The sequence below is a fragment of the Python bivittatus genome, unplaced genomic scaffold, assembly GCF_059951505.1.
Source record: "Python bivittatus isolate LINGU-HERP-01145 unplaced genomic scaffold, Pbiv_v1 ctg000610_np1212, whole genome shotgun sequence".
NCBI classification, from domain to species: Eukaryota; Metazoa; Chordata; class Lepidosauria; order Squamata; family Pythonidae; genus Python; species Python bivittatus.
In genome coordinates this window covers 36772319-36786453 of record NW_028277088.1, presented here as the reverse complement: position 1 = coordinate 36786453, position 14135 = coordinate 36772319, and positions in this window count along the sequence as shown.

The following is a 14135-nucleotide window of genomic DNA, read 5'->3' as shown; positions in this document are numbered from 1 at the left end:
GTACTGAACCTAATGACGCTTATGAGGAACATACACATTTAGTTCCATGAATATATTTGAAAGCACATTTTAGAATGATTATATATTCTTAATACATATCTAAGAAAAAACCTAGCAAGGGCCCATGCTTGAGATAAAGACAAGCTTCTTAAAAGAAGATGTGTGCATGTGTGTGTGCGCGTGTGTGTATGTATGTGTGCGCACTTATATGTATACATATACACACACATATTTATATAATTAATTCCATATAGTTTTTTGATAGTTCTTGATAGTATAATCCATTCTGAATGAAAGTAGTTGCTGCCTACTATCCTTCTGGAATTGCTGATTTTTTTTTTTCACTTTGACAAATGGAAATTTAGTAGTAAAGCTTTTTTCAGAATTGATTATTAAAGTGGTAAGTTTCTCTTTATGACTATGTCTTGAAAAGCTTCACAATTTATTTTTTCATGCCTTATTGCTTTTAAGGGCATTAGAACTGGGCCAATGAAATGTTCATAGTCTTAGAAGGAAAATGAACTTGAATGCAGGTGAAGTGGGAAAGAAAACAGACTTTAAAAAATCTGCTACATTATTCTGAATTATTTCAGAAGTAGGCTTACACTTTGCAGGTAAGCTGACTGCTATAATGCATATTTAATAAAAAAATAATCATAAACAAATTTGGAGTATTTCATCAAATTCATAGGACTTTAGGTTAAAACCTATCCAAATGCATAGTTACTTGGGATTTCAGCCTAAGTTTCTAGATTTTGGTCTAGGCTTATCAAAGTTCTAGAATAATGTGGCAGTAAAAGACACTGCCTTGTGGCTTATTTACCTTCCCAGTAACATGTTTATGCACACTTATCATGTGAAAGTAAATTACATGGATCCTCACCATTTTAATTTTTTTTAATATATAATTTTGAAGCGGGGGGGAATTTTCTTAGCCTGGCTCTCGCTATCTCGCCTCTGTATTTTGCTTGCGCTTGGAAGAAACTGAAGGGCATGTACACAGAAGACCTTGGGAGGGTGGGGGGGGAGAGCGCACGGAAAAGGTCTTGAGGGTAAAAGGGGGAACACTGGTTCAAACTGCCTTAAACTGCCTTATTAGTTGCAATCTATTGTCCTTGCAATGCTATAAAAACTGGGTTTGGAATCTTGTTGGTATGGAACTGCCCAGAACTTTCACTGCCTGTGTTTTGGGTTGCTGCCCACCCAGCTGTTCAATCGGCAGATTAAAGAGCTGTTTTCTTTTTAAGAGCCTCTGCCTGAATTCTTGGTATTGAATTCCTTAAGATTCAGGTCTACAAACCTTACATTTTATTAAAAAAATAAGAAAGAAGATAAAAACTAATAGAAACCAATGTAAAGTAAGAAAAAGAAAAAAAAGAAATCAAAGAAATCAAAGAAAGAACTAAAAGTGTAAAAGTAAAGAAAGAAAGAAGATACAAACAAGTAGCTTCTGATTTTCTTTACAGCAGTTATAAGTACAATTATAAATTTATCTCTCGCTGTATGGTTACAACGTAACTATTTTTTCTATAATCAATTCATTTGTTCTTCTGTCTCAAATTTCAACAAAAGTTTATACAGTTTGGCAAAAACATGTTCATAATTTGTACAAGTTCTATTTCAAACTCAGTCTTACAATATTCAAAACCATGAATTCTTTTATCCATTTTAAATCTTTCTAATAATTGTACATAAGAAAATTACTGACAAATATATCCCTCTGCCACCAGATCTTCTCTTGATTGTATTTTACATTCCCCTTGACAAAAATTCTAGTATCTCACGATAAGTTAGCCTTCTATTTCTCAACAGCATCCACCCTCTCATCCAAACCAAACAGCAAGCTGCAAAATACAATTTAAAATCAGGTAAACCCAATCCTCCTCTTTCCTTTGCATTTTGTAACACCTTATATTTAACTTGTGGTATTTTCCCCTACCACACAAATTTAGATATAATCTTCTGCCATTGTTTAAATGGTGTCAAAACAGGTATTGTCTGAAACAAAAACAACATTCTAGGCAAGTCATTCATCTTAATCACAGAAATTCTCAGCAATGACAGTAGAAGTTTCTCCCATCTTAACATATCTTTTTTAACTTCATTCCATGTCTTAATATAGTTATTTTGAAATAACATACAATTCATATTTGTCAAAGTGATACCCAAATATTTTAGCTTCTTCTCAATCTTAAAACCCATTTTATTTATCACTTCTGTTTGATCTTGTACTTTCATATTTGCGTTAACATCCTCACCTTCTGTTTATTAATCTTAAAACCTACTCTTAAGCTGTCTCCTATCTGTATTCAATATTTCAAGGACCAAAATAAACAAAAGAGAGGAGAGAGTAGGCATCCCTATCTTGTTCCTTTTTTTATCTCATGTGGTTTTGTTAAATCTCCATTAACAATTATTTGTGCTTTCTGTAAAGAGTAAATCTTTCTTTTTTTAATCTATTCAATCATGTCTGATTCTCGGAGACTGCCTGGACAAGTCCCTGCATTTTTTTCTTTTTGGCAAAGTTTTTCAGAAATGGTTTGCCATTGCCTAGGGCTGAGAGAAGGTGACTGGCCCAAAGTCACCCAGCTGGCTTTGTGACTAGGAGGGACTAGAACTCACATTCTCCCAGTTTTTAGCCCATGCAAATTAACTTCCACCCCACCAAATCTACCATACTCATCAGTCAGTACAAGTCCTGGTTTTAGTTGAGGATTAATATACAAAACAACTCCATTACTTTTTTTCTTTTTTTTTGTTCCTGCTGAAATAAATTCTTCACCCACATTTTTATAAATTCAATAATTTATGTCCTTTTTTCTGATATGTGTCTCTTGTAGGCAAATTATATCTTGTTTTAATTTTTTCAAATAATGAAATATTCTTTCTCTTTTGAGGAACATTTGCTCCATTTATATTACATGTTAAACATTTGTAATCCATAATCAAGCCAAAAATCTAGAAAAATCAATACCTGTAGCCCCTAATTCAGTATTATCCCTTTTACTTTCCTGTTGCATCTGTTGGAGTTTTTGTGTAGTCTCCTCTGACATCTCCATTTGAATCTCCTCCAATTCTTCCTTGAATTTTTCTAGAAACTATCTCACTTCTGGACAGAATTCAAGTGAAACTTCTGCTACTTTCAAACAGGGATCTTTTTGTACGTTAATCTTTCAGTTAAAAAACAAACAAACTCTTTTCTCTTATGAAAGAATTCTAACTGGAATTTCTTTAAGGACAATTATATCTGTATTATCAGTCTTCAGTCTTCTATTGAAATGCTGCTGCAAAACTTGATCCCTTGTCTTCTCCCTGTCAAAGTGTACCAAAACATCCCTTGGAACATTTCTTGTTTTCTCAAATCTTGAATTTATTCTAAAAACGTTATCTGCCTCTGTGTCCTCCTCTTCCCAATCCAAAAAATTTGCCAAGACTCTGTCTATAATTTCTATCTTACTCTCAAAATTTCCACTTTGTCATTAATTTGCTTTACATTTCCAGACACTTGTTTTACAAAGTTCTCCATCTTCTTAACTTCGTCTTTCATCTCTTCTTCCATCTTTACAAGTCTTTCATCCATTCTTTTTTCAAAAGCTGTCAATTTAGTAACGAGTGATTCAGCTAACTTACAACCAAGCTGCTTAAGAATCTTCTGAAGCAAGTCTGGTGTAATCCCTCTCTCTGCAGGTTGCTCTAATGATCCCCTCCTCCCCTCCATTCTTGCCACTTTTCAAGTAGTTGCCATTATGATATTATAATCCAAAAATGAAAGTGTCTCTCAAACAAGGGAAAGGAAAAGGCAACCTTCCCCCACACCCTTTTTTTTGTCTTTTGTCTTCCTGTGCCTTTAATACTTTCGTCTCTAATGGCACTGTGTAGTTGTAGTCAACATCACAATCCACATCTCCATAGTTACAGTCAACATCACAGTCTGGCTCATATTACGCTTATCCTTTGTTTTGTAAAATCCACCAATTGTCTGCATTGTTTAAAAATGGACAAAAAACATTCTCATGAAGGTCCGGTTGATTTGTCTAATTTAATTCCAATTTATTCAAAAGCACTTTCACTAAAAATAATCTTTCAAAATAACTGTCTCCTTTATCCATTTTAAACTTTCTTACTTCAATTCCTTGTTAAGCTTTTTGCCAGAAGTTCTTAAGTATCTAAAACTGTTTTTTTTCCTTCATTGCTTTGTATTCCAGAAAAAATGATAACTCACCAAGTGGAATCTCATCCTGCCATTCAGAAAATCCCTCTTTAGCTGTAAATTAATTGGATCCAAAAATGATTAAGAAATGAGGTTGAACTTTGTGTTTGTAAAAGCTACATTGATGGCTGCAAGCTTAGATAGAATCCATTGACTCCCAGCTGCTTAACTCATAAATTGACTGCAAAAACTTCCGTTCCTGCAATTTACTCATGTGGAGCAGCTGTCTGGAGTACAAGTGGGCAATCTTACAATCTCTCCTTTATCTGGAGAGACTTCAACACACAGCATTCAGCCTCGGGCTGCTGTTCTCTGCTGCAATGTCATCCCTGCTCCTTCGGAGACATCTAGTTCACCATGATCCTCACCAGAAGCCCCCTCACCATTTTTATTTTTACAGCACCTTCTTAGTTAAGATTCTGAAAAAGCCTATCAACTTTTTAAAAAATCTATTCTTTAACTAATCATAGGTGAAAGAGAGCCCTGGCTTTGAGAAATCATTGGAGATTTTCTCCTACTCCTGGAAAAATTTGAAGAACTCATCCACCCAATTTCTCTGTTCACAAATTTGATGGAGAACTTTGAACAGCCATTGTGCCCAACTTTCCTATAGGCAAGAAAGCAATCACTGTGGGAGTGTAGATCCTTTCATTCATAGGATTATGAGCATCCCACTTTATAATAGGTACAAATCATAAGATAACATAGTTGTATGCATATGCTTTTGATAACAAATATTATTCTAAAATGCTACAGGAACTGCCACTATGCCTAATTGATAACCACTGAATTCATTCTGCAAAGCTTGTTCCTTTACACTTAATTAACTGTACCTTAGTGGGTAGAATACTAGAATAAGAGAACAGTACCCATAATACTCATTTATTCGTTAATTAGCTAAGAAAGATCATTGCTCTCTTGCATAGAAATTAAATATCTTTGTCCATTTTTTTCCTTGACAAGAAAGTAATCTCCATGACAGAACAGAGAGGATATGATTCATTCTGGAGAATAAGATTATTTCTAATTCTCTTTTTATCAATCTTCAGTTTCATTTGATACTATATTGCTATCTTCCCTACTTAAGGCAGAAATTATCACATGAAATGATAGCCTTTTTGCTTTTCTACAATGGTCAGTTTTTCTTTCTTTTCAATACAGCACGCACATAACTAAATGAGAAGGGAAGTTCATTGTGCTGCTAAGATTCACTGGCCTACAGGTGAGTTCATTTATGTCACTAACTAGCCCCAAACATTAACAGACACTGAGCTTTTTTCCAATTCTACCATACATAAACAAGATTAAATGGCAAAAAAATAGTTGAAGAGTAAACACTATTACACAAGAAAATATTCCAGTGCCAAGGAAATGCAACATCCGTATAATCATATGTTCGTATGTAGGAGGAATTCCTCTCAAATCACCTCCTCCTCAAAAGCCTATTGAAATAAACAGGTTTGGATTGCCTTCCCAAATCTCGAAAATGCTGAGTCAAATCTCTGGGGGATGCTTCGTTGAAGACTTCAAGGACAGAAGGCCCTTAAATAGCATCGTCAACATGCTATTTGATTGTTGTGTTATTAGACTCTCATTTATTTTACTATGCTAATACAGTGGTACCTCGGGTCACGAACTTAATTCGTTCCGTGACTCTGGTTGCGACCCAAATTGGTTGCGACCCGAATCAAATTTTCCCATAAGGTTCAATGTAATTACGGTTAATCCGTTCTGAACCATATGTATTTTTTTTTTAAAACCACAAGAATATGAAACAAAATACAGTACAGTGCAGTACGAAGAGAGAGAACGCTAACCTTGCTCGAGGCGACTTCTGGCGTGGAGGACAGGAAGGTGGGTGGGGAGGTGGTTATTGTTTGGAGGGAGAGTCCCCCTCCCTACAGGAAGCCACGACCACGTGTCATGGCAGGGAAAATGGCCGAGGATCCTGTTCGTCACCCGATGTGGAGTTCGCGGACAGAAGCAAAATTTTGCGAACGATGCTGTTCGTGACCTGAATTGGTCGTGAACAGAAGTGTTCGTGACCCGAGGTACCACTGTATACTTTTGATGCTGTTTCTTTTTGTACAGGCATATATACACAGAAATTCATGTTTTTCCATTCCTTTCCCTTCCTATATAAAATCTGTTCATAATGTATATATTCCACTGAATGCAACTATTATGTCTCTGTTTTTTACAGCTATTGCAAAGCTTTTGTAAGATAGAAGGATCTTGATAACTTTCATAAATTATTTTTATGATTAGCAGAAATTACTAACTGTAGAGAATTTGATGAAAGAGAGTTTAATCTAATATAATTGTGAAATATTAATCGTGTGTAGATCATTTAATATTATACAGTTTAATTCATTCTTAGTATTATATTAATCAGGCATAACATGATGAAGGAAACATTACAAAATTTTACAGTTGTGAATAAGGGAAAAGCTGTATTAGCTGATTACTGTCCCACCCAAAGACAGTAAAATATAGGGGAATGTTTTGGCAGTTCATTTCTAGCAATGTAAAGATTGCTTTAATCAACCATGGTTTTACAAAGTATGGCTCAGGTGGTACTCTTAAATGCATATCTTAAAGCAAGCCTAATTTTCTTCAATGGCAATTATTCCTGAGTAGATGTGCAGGATTGCATTTAAGCCTTAATGAATAGGACAGAGGTGCTGTGCTTGAGCTTTCATAAGGTCCAAATTTTTTCTCAATATTTTTCAAAGCATACACAGCCCTAATGTCTGACATATCATATTATAGAAGACAGAACAATGCCTCAAACCTATTTGTATTGAACAGGGAAGCAGCTGGATAAACATCCATGTAAGATGAATGTGTTGACCTGCCTTTTTTATTTCCTACAGATGCCACAAGTTTTATGTGGAGATAAGAGGCAGTTTTGAAAACAGATGTTCCTGGTGGTTGATGTTTTGTATTGCAGCAACTCAGATTTTAATTTATTTTTGTAATTAAAATACTTTGTTTCTAAAGTTAGTTGGGGTAGGGAGCTTAGCAGAGATGTATGAACTTGCGAAGAGACCCATTGTGAAGAGGCAATATTGCTTAGAAAGTTATTTATGCAGCTATCTCAGATTATTAAGTGTGATAAACAAACATAATTTTAAGCAGTTACCAATGTAGGTCTAATGTAGAGAATACAGTTCTATTTAATCTATTAGCCTGAAGTAGGACTACCTTCATAAAATTTCATTTTCAGTTCTTATAATGCCGGAAAGGATTGTAGATTGAAAGAGAAACAAACTACATTCTCTGTTCTTTCAACCTTGTTGATTTATGTTTTCAGTTTACTCCAATTTATTCCAACAGATAAAATAACTAAACAAGCATTTGCAAAACCCACAGCCCTAGAGCAGCATTAGCTACACAAAGCCCTTTTGCTTCTATAATAACCCTCACAAAAGATGCCAACAACATGTATTTTTAATGTGACATGGGGGAATGTATTAAATCTATAGGGAATAAGTATATTAATCCTATTAATCTAAATGTAAAACTTTCATTGAAAGAAATTTAGATTTTGTCCTGTCTCCACCCTTTTTTTTTTGGTATAACATTCAAGGGTTCAGCCCAAGGATGCAAAATTAGTGGCCTCTAGATAATGTTAGACATCACAAACCATTGGGCATTTGTCTGGGCTTGATGGATATCCAACAGATTTTCTGTCCGCTCTACAGATTCCACTTTCTCAGTCTCCAAATTTGAGCTAATTTGTGACAGGGAACCATAAAATGCGAGAGGCATCATTATCTAATTCACTCATTGGAAAAGAGAGAAAATTTTCTGTCAGCAAAATTACTATTGCAATTTTGGAATCCTGTTCAAAATACTTCAGAGTATAATTTTTTCATCAAGCATACATTCTGTACTTCCTAGTGTTAGAGGACAGGGGGAATTTTTGACAGCATGTTCCCTGCCAGGGCAGACATGCAGTGATGGTGAAAACTACTTTTGCTGAATTTCCTCAAGCCACTCTGGAGTTTGCAGCAGGAGATGAAAACCCTACTGCTTTAGTGGGTTCTATTTATTCTAAGAGAGTTATCAATTAGTGTTGATAACTCTCAATTAGACCAAGAACTATTTACCTTATAAGAGATTTGTAGTAGCTGCTAAAAATGTACAAATACTGGGAGGGAAAAGCTTGCATTTGCTAAAAACCAAATGTAATTGTTGTACCAAATACTTGTTCAATATAATCATCTTACACTTTCCATGTATTTTCCTTTAGTCATATTGTACTGCTCATTTCTTCTGATATCATGTATGGCCTCAAAGTCCTAGAGAAGTTATATATCTTGAGAAACTGTAACACTCTCAAGGATGCTGAATAACAATCCACTTATCATCTTCTTCCTTAGTAGCGTGCCGGGCCAAATGGTTTGAATAACAGTTAAGAGCTTGGCAAATTTAAAAAGTTTTGTAAGATTGTCAAGGTTCAGGCATGGTTTGTTGCAAGAAAGTTTGAGAAATTTGCCAGCATAGTAGACTTAGTTCAAAGTGAAAAGACTTCTACAGAGTCAGGTAGGAAAGTATTTTTGAAACTAGAACTTTGGAACAAGGAAGGTAAAAACAGTAATTTGTCTGTGTTATCTCCTGTTTGGTAAAAGCTGCTATGACAAGGCTGCTTGCTGGAATGCCCTACATCTTTTCAGGTGCTGGGGGAAAGCAAGAAGGCTGAAAGCAGCGTGTGCCTCAATGGGCTGCTTTGGATAGAATGAGTGTACAGTAAGTAGAGCATAATGTAATAACTTGAGAAAATAATGAGGCAGGGAGACTTAGAGATATCCCCATTCCTCATGGATCTCCAGCTCAGGAAATGTTGCAAAAACAAAGGTAAAAGGTCCTGGATCATTTGCTTAAATGGCACAACTGAACAGAGAGGAACGTTTGACCTAGAGCCACAACTTATTTAAGGAAGTTAACAGAAATAAAAGAATAGCAAAAATTATTCTAACAGAAAGAAAGGCAAAGCAAGAAGTATTTGATATATTTTGGAAATAGGAAGCTATGGCAATAATAAGCAAGAATCCCAAATCCCTAATCTGTGGAGCAGGCTAGAAAAGTATAAAGAAAAAGGGGGAAAACAAATATAAAAAGCAGAAGAAACATAAAACTGGCAGGAAATCATGACAGGAAGTGCTTAAACTGAGACTCATTAATGCAAGGTAGAGGCAAAGGGAATTACAATGTATCCCCAATGCCTTACATTTGAGAAGAATACCAAAACCTCTGCTCCTGTTCATCCTAGATGTGTGTGCTCTGTTGCCCCCACCGCCCACCCAGACCAATAATTTGCATCTACAAGGGGAACAAGCAGAGGACAGGAAAACACCTCAACAAACACCCCACTTCAGGGGGTGGATGAATCGGCCCAAGGAACAGTAGGTGAATAAATGATGACAGATGTGGTGAACTGAAACCACAGTTATTGGCTGAAATCAAGCAGAAATGAAATTGCACATATCAGACAAAGAATTTCCACTGGAACATGTACTCCTTTTAGTCCAGGAGAATGGACTTCTAAGAGATCTAGGTCTGTGCAGATCTTGGCCCCACCGTCTGCAATTAAAACCTATGCAATGGTTTTGAAATTATATATATCTATGTTCCAACTGATTTATGCAACATGGCCATCAGCTTACTACTTTACATATCAATGCAGGTAAATTATGGAAGGAATTACAGATTTTTTTTTTCTTCCTAGTGTTTTCCCACAGGTGCAGGGTCTACTTTTTTGGATCAACTGAATGCTGATCCGTTGGTTGTGACAGGAATTTACTGACCACCCCCTGACATCGTGGGCTGAGAGAGAGTGATTGGCCCAAAGTCACCCAGCCGGCTTTCATGCCTAAGGTGGGACTACAGTTCACGGTCTCCTGGTTTCTAGCCTGGTGCCTTAACCACTAGACCAAACTGGCTCACTGGAAGGAATTACAGATAACCTTCTAAATCTACCACATGGGCAGATATTTACCAAGTTTTTGGTTGTATCCTTAATATGGAACAACATAAGTGCTTGCAGTGGAAGGCTAACTGGGAAGCTGAACCCCCAGACGCAGAAGAAGAAGTAATAAATTGCCTCTTGGAGGCAGTTAAACTCTGTATCCTATAAAACCATACAGTACTGGTACAAAATATATCTGTCACAAGTATCCTGATGAATACCCTAGTAATTGCTATGAGTAATTCATCCAAATGTTTATCTAATATTCAGGCACTCAAAATCCAGAACAAACTATGCTAACAGTAGTGGTTAGTTCTTTTGTCAGTGCCCTGCTCCCACAATCAGCAAGTAACTCAGATTGTTCCAAGAAAGGTAGGAGCTGAAGGAATTGAAGGACCTTTTATGGCCACTGACCATTTTATGCAATAATTTCAATTTATGCAACCCTGCAACCTCAGTCAATTAAAAAGTGGACAGAAATTATGGTTACCTGAAATTCTGTGGATTACCAAACTCCTCTGAAGGTGAGGAAGCAACAATGGCAGAACAAAGAAAAATCACAAAGGCCCCAAAGCAAGGGTAGCACCATCTGTTACAGGTTCAGAAAATCAGACCACAGGAAACACCAATCCCCACCTCTCCCCAGCAGCAAGTACAATTCCATCACCCAACAGTCTCAGGTACAACAGACTCTGCCACAGTTGCAGTCATATCAACCTTCTGTCCCACCAGAAGGTTGATATGACACATTTTTTTCCTGAACACGAATCTAGATCTGAACATGAATCTATTGGATAGAGATTTCTTTTATAAATTAAACTGCATTCTGGAGGGGGTTTTCATGGAAGATGATAAGGACCATAACATTGCCCTTGTAGCCTTTGAGATGGCCCTGCAGTCAGCCAATATTTCCCTATGCTCTTCCCAGGTAAAGTGGATACTATGGATCCACTCCTCTGATGCATGCCCAAAAAGTCAAGCTGTGGATTGATTCTCTCTTCTAAACTAGTCCATGTGTGCCTAAAGACAAGGGTGTACCAGCCTCATGTACCAAAGTATCCATTTAGTAAAGACCACCTTGGAAGTAGCAGTAATTCAAGCCAAGAAAGGTAAAGATCTCAGAAAGGAACCTGCCCAAGAATTTCAGAGATATGTTAGAAGAGACAAGAAGTAGTATTAGAACAACATCTGTAAAGACATCAAATATGGAAACAGACATGGAAAAACAAAGTCTTCCAAATGATCTCCAAACTCAGAAGGAGGTTCGAACCTCAAATTGGTATGCTAAAGGACACCAGTGGATAGATAGTAACTGATTCAAAGGAAATCAAAGAAAGTTGGAAGGAGTATACTGAAATTCAGCAAAAAAAAAAAGAATTGCTAAACTGCCACCAAATGTACAGAATGACATAATGGCCAACAGACTGAAAGTCAGTCTGCATATCAGTATCAAAGAAAAGGAGACTTAACAGGGTGAGAAAATTATATCCCTAATTTCATATGGTAGCAAAATAATGCTTCTGATCAATCAGCACAGATTAGAGCCCTACATGGCAGATGTAGATGGGATATGGCAGATGTTCAAGCTGGTTTTAGAAAAGGCCAAGAAACAAGATACAATATTGCTGATGCATCAGCAATACCAAAAAGAAGTCATTATGTGCTTCATTGATTATAGAAACACATTCAATTGTGTTGACCATGTCAAGTTGTGAAATATCCTTAAGAAAATGGGAATCCCAGAACATTTTATTGTCCTCAGGAGAAATCTATTCACAAGATAGAAAGCTACAGTTCAGACAAAGCATGGCAAAATAGACTGGCTCCAGGTCAGCAAAGCAATGAGGTAAACCTGTATACTCTCTCCTTATTTATTCAATCTATATGCAGAATATCTATTGAGGGAGGTTCAATTGGAAGAAGATCAACATGGCTTTAAAACCAGGGGAAGAAACATCAATAACCTGCACTATGCTGATGGCCCTACTCTCATAACTGAAAATACAAATGATCTACAAGCTCTAGTAATGAAAGTCAAAGAATACAAAGAATAATGAAAGTCAAAGAAAAAATGGGACTAAGATGAAATATAAAGAAGACCAAACAAATGACAACAGGTACAGTGATAAGTCTTAGAATTGACAGTGAAGATATTGAAGTGGCAAATAGCAGCTACCTTTTAGGACTGACTATTAACAATAAAAGAACCAGCAATCAAGAAATATGCTATAGATTAGCACTTGTTAAGGTAGCAATGAAGACCTGAAAAAAGATATTCAGGTGATGTGACATATCTATATCTACAAAATCAGAATCATGCAGGCAGTGGTTTTCCCTATGACATCTATGACAGCAAAAGTTGGATCGTGTGGAAGCATGATTGATGCTTTTGAACTTTGGTGTTGGAGAAGACTTTTGAGAATACTATGAATGTGCAGGAAAGCAAACAAATGGATTCTGCAACAAATAAATACTGAGTTCTCACTCAAGACACACATGACCAGACTCAAATTATCATATTTTGGACATATTATGTGAAGACCCAGCTCCCTTGAGAAGTTTATAATACTGAGAAAGAAGGAAGGAAAGAGAAGAAGAAGACAACCAGCAGCAAAGTGGATGGACTCAATTACAATGGTGATGGGTGTACCATTGGAAGACAGAAAGGGCCAAATTGGGGACCAATCATCCTGGAGAAGGTCTATCAATATGGTCACGGAGAGTCAATACTGACTTGATGGGACTTAATTAATAAGAAGGTGCAGAGAAGTTACCAAAATAAGCATCATAAATGGATAAATTCTTACTTTTGCAGTCAATATGCATAACTTATGCTGCATGCTGTAAATCCATATCAAGAATTTTAGTTCATGTCAGGAATTTTGTATATTATCTCATTAATAAGCAATTCATTAATGCGATCATATGAATCTGCATAATCATCAGTATTTATGCACATTTTTATTCAACATGTTAACAAAATACACATAATTTATACTATGTAGTATTTAATTTCTGAACTGACTGAAAAGGTCAAAAATATTGGTACAGGTGTAAACTGATATAGATAAAACATTGTTATGAGTATTGATTCATAGACAGCATTTTATAATTTTAAATTCATGCTGCTCTCTAGTGGGGAATACTTTAAGTGCAGATGTACTGAGCCTGGAAAATAAAAATAATAGCATTTTGTGATGCTACTGGTATTATTTCATTACCTTTATTTAAGGGCTGTCCTTCCGTATCATACTTTGTAAGCATTATTTTTTAATATTTTATTAGCAGGTGGTGGAGGAATTCATGCTGTTTTCCATGCAGCTGTTTCTTAGTATATCACTGTTCCCTACCTTTCTAATATTGTAAATTCTTGGGAGAAGAAGAACCTCTTTTTATTGCCTGTAAAACTCTGGGTAACATCATGCTGACTAACCCAAATGGCATTATAATGTCAGGAATATTCTGTTAAAACTACTGTTTTACATATAAATTGTTCAAGAATTTTAGAGCATGTGGCTGGATTCACTGAGGCTAGTCTGTCAATTAGCAATACATGTCTTGTCAGCTTAACTTTTAGATACTGTTCCAGAAAGAATTAGTATTTTTTGGAAATTCCATTGGGTGTATCAGTATTTTACACTATTTTCAAGGCTAGTATAGGATGAAAGCGGTAGTAATAACAGTCTTAGTGATAATGATAAGAATAAAGCCTTGTTGAAACTTGAAGCAGTGGCTCAGTTATTTGAGCCCTTTATATTTTTGGAAATAATGTCATGTCATTATGTTCTTAGTAGGATAAAAGAATCCTAAAGAATCCTGACAATTTTAGCTAACTTGTTTGAAGGAGAACCAAGCCACAGCAAAAGAGAATAAAATACTTTGCTTGTGGCAGACTTTTATTATTTGATGTATTTATCTTCCTCAGAAAACATACATATTTACACCTTATGA